Source organism: Equus asinus, chromosome 28, assembly GCF_041296235.1.
Source record: "Equus asinus isolate D_3611 breed Donkey chromosome 28, EquAss-T2T_v2, whole genome shotgun sequence".
Lineage (NCBI taxonomy): Eukaryota > Metazoa > Chordata > Mammalia > Perissodactyla > Equidae > Equus > Equus asinus.
The window spans coordinates 29,173,846-29,181,076 of record NC_091817.1 but is presented as its reverse complement, the minus strand read 5'-3'; the positions used below and the strand labels follow the sequence as shown (position 1 = coordinate 29,181,076).

At 37.1% G+C, this 7,231-nt stretch overlaps 1 pseudogene; it reads left to right on the top strand.

Annotated features, from left to right (window-relative positions):
* Positions 1-6,875: 6,875 nt before the first annotated feature.
* Positions 6,876-6,972, top strand: LOC123281897 (U2 spliceosomal RNA; annotated as a pseudogene).
* The last annotated feature ends 259 nt before the right edge of the window (positions 6,973-7,231 follow it).

Sequence of the window (7,231 nt, the reverse complement as noted above, 5' to 3'; positions counted from 1 at the left end):
CTCACAGCCACCCAAGACAAACTGCATATGTAAGTTCTCCTGCTGATTAAACCTGCCACTAACCAACGTGAAGTGGTCTGCCTCTTTCTGCAGTCTCTCCCCACCCTCCATATGTGTGGTTGCTGGGCAGGGGAGATTTTGCAAACCAACAACCACACATTATAAACAAGTACTAATTTCTGATATATTGTAGAACCAGATATGAAAAAGAATAAAGAAACTTTTAGAGAAAACATAAGGGAACATCATTATTTCTTTGGAGAAGATGAAGATTTTCTAAAAAGGACAGCAAAATTCTAAGCATTAAAGAAATAAAAATGTGTATATTAGGTTATATTAAAATTGAGACCTTCAATTTATTCAAAGGATCCATTGAAAGTGGTCAAACAGCCCAATAGAATGAGGGAAGATATCTTAAATTCAGAATATATAAAAGAAGACTTACCAGTCAATAAGAAAAAGATGGATGACCCAAGAGAAAAATAGGCATAGTAATTGGAGGCATTGCACACAGTGGAGATTCAAAGGGCTAACTAGCCTAGGAAAGTTGATCAACCTCATTAGTAACCAAGAAATTGCATATTGAAACCACAATATGATAGCACCTCCCACCTACCAGAAAGGCTGTAAGGAACTAGGCAGGCAATACCAAATGGTGGTGACAGTAAGGGGACATTAAGAATTCTGATATTAGCACTTCTTAAAACTCTTTGGCAGTTTCTTTTAAAGTTAAGTATATTTTATGACCCAGAAATTCTATGTTTAGTTATACACTCAAAAGTAGTCCAATATCATTTATTGAGAAGACTTTCCTTTCCACTTTCTTTTACTTTGATGGCTTTATTGAAAATCAAGTACCGTATTTGAGTGTTTCTAAGGCAGTACCGAACTCTTTTGATAGAGGCAGAGAAAGGAGGGGCGTCCTGCCCTGGCAGCGAGAACCACCAGAAGGGGTTACTCTGAAACCCAGTTACTCAGGGGAGTGGAGAGAAACCACGGAGAAAAGGCAGGCTGGAGTGCAGCACTGGTCTCCCTACCGCCACCTGACTTTCTTAATTGCTAAAGAGAAGGTCTTAAAATCAGGGACTGTAAGCCCTTGAGTTTGTTCTTCCTCAAATATGTCTTGGCTATTCTTAGAGTGTTTGTGTTTCCTTATAAAGTTGAGAATAATTTGGTCACTTCTACAAACAAAAAGCCTGCAATTTTGACTAGAACTGCCATGAATCTATGGATTAATTTTAGGGAGAATTGAAATCTTAATTTGGGTCTTCCAGTGGAATAGGTACATTTTAAGGTTTCTTGTATCTTTAAGATAATACAGTGCTGGATGCTGTTTTCTACAACTTTGTTAATAACTCTGAATCATAGATTATTTACATATTCCTCTGGCTGCCTGTGAAGTTTGTGAATACAAAATTAACTAATGACCATAGAAAACTACAACATTTTCTTTCTATTTTTTTTATTCTGGGCTTTTATGTTTGTTTGCTTGTTTTCCATTTTTTGTTTGTTCATTTTTCTTCCTTTTTTCATCTTCATTCAATTTGCCTGCCTAAATTCCTTAAGCATTTTGGCACTAATTTCATTCAAAGTAATAGTGGCCAAGACTGGCCATTAGCATTCCTTCCAGTGCTAAGAAGCAACCCATATTCGTGTTTACAGTAGAGAGTTATAAATTACGTTGAAATATCATTCAGTTAGAGTCATTCTCCAAGACTGTAAAGAGATGGATGGTCTCCAGGGAAGGGTTGTCATAAAAAGGAAAATCAAACCAGCTGAATAATACAATAAGTCTGTGTATAAAGCTAGCTCAGCCAAGCAGGGATATGAAAGGTGCAGCCTTTGAGGAGATGCCTGACAGACTTCATTTGTTGAGGATCAGATCTTGCCCTGGTGTCACATGTCATATTTTCCCACTACCCTTTTGGTGTTCTACAGGCACCCTCTCCAGGTGCTGTCAGGGGAATAAGCAGAGGCTGCCAGTTAAAGGGCAGGCGTGGTTAAGTCAAGTGTATAAAAAACAACCATTTTCTCCTCTCCTCTCCTGCTGGAAGGTTCAAACAGAATCTCTAGTTGATTTACTAATCATATAGAAAGAAAGTGATGCTAGAATAAATAAGTTTCACTGTTTTTTTCTTTTCCCTTCCTTCTTTCCCTCCCTCCTTCCTTCCTTCCTCTCTCTCTCTTTCTTTCCATCTTCCCAGCCTCCCTCTCTCTCTTTCTTCTTTGATGTTCTTTTTCCCATTTTCTCTTTCTTTGTTCTTCTTTGGACTCTCTTTTAATTTTTATGTAATTTGCTCTCCCTACCCCAGCTCACTTGCTTGCTTTCTACTTCTCCCTTCCTCCTTATAATTGCAGAGTTTTATAATAATTCTTCTATGGTTATTATATTTTAACTCTGATGTCTTTTGATTGAAAGGAAATCTATCCAAAGGTCTTCTAAGGCTCAGGCTTGCTTCATCGATTATCTTGAAGAAGAGTCTCCTTGATCTCTTCATTCAATCTTACTTCTCTCACTCTCTTTCTCTTTTCTTATCCATTTTGTGCATGTGTGCCTTTTCTGTGTCAAGGCACTATGCTAGGCACTGAGAACGGAAGGATGAGCAAGTGTTCATCTCTGACCTGGAGTGGGTCACCAACTTATCCCATCAATCGTTTCCTAGTCTTGACAATTAAGAATTCCAAACTATGTATCAAGAAGGAAGCTAAGGCCTTCACAATAAAAACTATAAAACATTTACTCATAAACTTGATACATGGTATTCAGAGCTTTATAAGTTATGTATGAACATATGTATAGGCACTTTAAATAAATTTTATGATTTTCTATCTCAAGGAAATAAAAGAATTTGATATTTGGTTCAGACTGATACTTTAATACCTGGGTCTCTAGTACATGAGTTCATGATTCTCAACCAACTTCATTCCTGACCCTACCCTATTCTCCTTTCTATCCTTTCAACTCAAACACCAACGATGTAATTGAAATTCCCAATATTATTTCAGTAAATATGCTTGAATATAACAACTAAAATATAACATGGTAACAAATCAAAAAGAAACAGGCATCTTAACCAATGGTCCTCATCATGCCTGATATGTACTATGCACTGTGTGCAATTGCTTATTCTACCTCTCTTGTTCTCCGTCTCTCTCACACACACATGCACACACATACACAAAATACATACTGTATAAAGTTATATGCCATCATATAATAAATTTTGAGAAATATTGTGAACAAATGACTGAATAAACAAGTCATCTTGAAGTAAATACATTTTTCAGTGTACTATATTTTTAATGAGATTTTGAAAAACAGAATGGACAATTTCAAATAATAAGTGGACCTAGGTCTTAAACACTATATTGATTTGAGAAAATTATAGACACCTTCTGAATAATAGGTTTTCATTTATATTTGGGATAATAATATACTCCACTCTTGCCTTAAAAGTTTGATGATCAAATGCAAACTTTAAAATAGTGCTTTGTAAAACATAAAGCTAGTACCATTATTTATATGGTTAACATTGGTGTTATTTTATAAATATTTGAGAAAATGTCATTAGCATAAAATTTTTAAATTTCACAATGATGAAATTTAATAAGAAATGAATAATAAAGCTAAGACATGTATTTCTATGTGTATGTGTGTATATATAATTAGAAGTACTCAATCTGAAATATTTATGCAAAATGTAAAACTTAAAGCGTTCTTCTGAGGGTTGGGATTTGATTATTCTCTTCTTACAGTCTAATAAAGTAATCCTGACCTTTTTTTTTTTTTATAGATGCTAGCAGAGGACATGAAACTCATTGGTCGGAGAAAAGGAATTTCTGACTCATGGTACAGTAAGTAGCATGAGTATTAACATATTTGTATCAGTTCTGCTTGTTTCCCAAATCCCATACAGAGAGCCTTGGCAGATGCTTGCACATACAGAAGGTTGTGATGCACAAGAGGAGCACTGAGCTTAAGAAACTGACCATTTTGTTGCAAGGAGAAAGCAAGTAAACCTTTGTTGTTGAGGGAGATGTTAGCTTACCCCTCAATTGCTTGCTGTAGGCCCAACACTGAGAAATGTCCCAGGTAATGAGTGGTCAAGGCAGTGAATTGTGGGACAAATAACACACATAGAAGCATGAGAGATGCATGGAGAACTGTTTCCCAACAATTTTTCTCACATCCTTTTGAATTTCCTTTTTTTTTTTTTTAAAGATTTTATTTATTTTCATTTTATCCCGAAAGCCACCTGGTAGATAGTTGTATACTTTTAGTTGTGGGTTCTTCTAGTTGTGGCATGTGGGACCCTGCCTCAGCATGGCTTGATGAGGAGTGGCATGTCCCCGCCCAGGATCTGAACCCACCAAACCCTGGGCCACTGCAGCTGAGTGCGCAAACTTAACCATAGGGCCGGCCCCCTGAATTTTCTTTTTAAGAAAAATAATTTTGGGCACTAAATTACTTAGTATTCACCATAATTCTGGACTTCTCTTTAGTATTTTAAACTCAGACTTAATATAAAAATGTCTTTATTTCAGCCAAGTTAGATTGAGTCCAACAACATTTACAGTAGTCCCCCCTTATTCAAGGTTTCACTTTCTGCAGTTTCAGTTGCCCATGGTCAACAGTGGTCTGAAAACATTAAATAGAAAATTCCAGAAGTAAATTATTAGTAAGTTTTAAACTGTGTGCCTTTCTGAGTAGCGTGAGGAAATCTCGAGCCATGCTGCTCTGTCCCGCCTGGGACATGAGCCGTCCATTTGTCCAACATATAATATGCTACCCGCCCCTTACTCACTTAGTTGCCATCTGGGTTATCAGATCGAATGTCAAGTATTGCATGCTTGTGTCCAAGTAACCTTTATTTTACTTAATAACGGCCCTAAGCACAAGAGTAGTGATGATGGCAATTCAGATATGCCAAAGAGAAGCCATAAAGTGCTTCCTTTAAGTACAAGGTAAAAGTTCTTAATAAGAAAAAAATCGTATACTGAGGTTGCTAAGATCTACAGTAACTTTTCTTACAATATATTGTTATAATTGTGCTATTTTATTATTAGTTATTGTTGTTAATCTCTTACTACACCTGATTTATAGATTAAACTTTATCATAAGTATGTACGTATAAGAAAATACATAGCATATATAGGATTTGGTACCATCCATGGTTTCAGGCATCCACTGGGGGTCTTGGAACATATCTTCCATGGATCAGCAGGGACAACTGTACTTAATGCCTACTATGTGTCTGTTGTTGAGCTGGATGCTTTGTTGTATAAGAGACCATTCAGTGCATAAGAAAGCATTCCAATAAAAAAGCTTTCAAAAATAGTATTTCAAACAGCATTATCTGAGAAGAGGCAAGGCAAAAAGAAATCTATTGCCTAGCAGTGGTCAATTTTCAGACGGTTTCAAAATGCCTCCAGCGATATCATTCTGACCATCTCATAATGTTTTGCAAGTTGTTAGGAAGAGGACATTAAATCACTCAGTCAGGAGAGCTATTGTCTTCCCTATAACTCATATAAATCCACTATGTACAGGAAATAACTGTTTAATTACTCCAATGCCATTCTTAGAGATAAAGCTCAGCCACTTTCCTTAGAGTTATCTTACACATGTTGCAAAATCTGTTTATTCACACAAAGCAAGAATGTCCAAAAATGTACATCTATCTTGCTGGAAGGTTTATGCATGTACCTGAACACATATACACATGCACACCCACACACATATACAAACATGCTCTGATTGACTTCTTTCCATCTCTGTCGCCCTGCTAACCATCATCCTCCTATCACGAGCTCTCAAGTGCAATAATCAACAAATTATTCTACAGTTTTCACTCTGGTTTACTCCATTCTCCTTACCTGTTATCAAAACCTTAGGCAGCTTTATCTTCTTCTTTTTTTTTTTTTGAGGAAGATTAGCCCTGAGCTAACTACTACCACTCCTCCTCTTTTTTGCTGAGGAAGCCTGGCCCTGAGCTAACATCCGTGCCCTTCTTGCTCGACTTTACATGCGGGGCGCCTACCACAGCATGGCTTGCCAAGCGGTGCCATGTCCGCACCCGGGATCCGAACTGGTGAACCCTGGGCCGCAGAGAAGTGGAACATGCAAACTTAACCACTATGCCATGAGGCCGTCCCCAGCTTTATCTTCAAAATGTAAATCCAAACATTTATCTCTGTGCCAAAGCCATCTAATGGTTTCTCATTTTTGTTGTGTTAAAGCAAAAACTCTTTAACAATATCTACAACCTTCTTGATTAGGAGTCTGAAAACTATGGCTCATGAGCTAAATAAACTTACAACATTATTTGTAAATAAAGTTTTATTGGAATATAGCCATACATGCTTATTTATGTATTATCTATGGCTGATTTTGCACTACAGTGACAGAGTTGAGTAGTTACAAGACTGTAAGGCCTGCACAGATGAAAAAATTTACCATCTTGTCTGCATTAGTTTCTATTTCTGCATAACCAACTACCACAAAATTATCATCTTAAATAAACAAAAATGTATTTTCTCTCAGTTTCTCTGAGTCAGGAGTCTGGCACGATGTCACTGTATTCTCTGTTCACAGTCTCACATGACTGAAATCAAAATATTGGCCAGGACTAGGGTCTTTTTACAATTAATTTGTGTTTGAAGAATTCATTTTCCTGCAACTGTAAGAATTTTATTTTCTTAATGACTGTCAACCAGTGGCTGCTCCGTTCCTGGAGACTGCCCACATTTCTTGGATAGGATCCTATCCATCTTCAAGTCAGCAATGGAAAACATCTTGTGAGTTAAATCTCCTGCTAGAAATTTCTGAAATCCTCTCTTTCTGACCTCTAGACACAGATTTAAAGGTTTGAGTTATTGCCTCTCTGCCTTTTGGCTAAGATCAAGTGTAGTATCTGTTCTTATCAGTTTAAAGGTTTGTGTTATTAGATCAGGCTCAAGAGGGTAATCTCTCTATGTTAAGGTCAACCGATTTGGGGTCTTAATTACATCTGCAGAATTCCTTCCCAGCAGTACTTAGTTTAGTGTTTGAATATTTGGGGAAAAGTGTGTGTACAAGTATCTGGAAATCTCAGGGTCCATCTCAGAATTCTGTCTACCATATGATGCCTTGTAGAAAATGTTCGCTGACCTGGGTCTAGATCCACCTGACTCATCTAATCCTTCCTCTCATCATGACCTCCTTTCTCCTTGGGCCCAGCCACACTGGTCT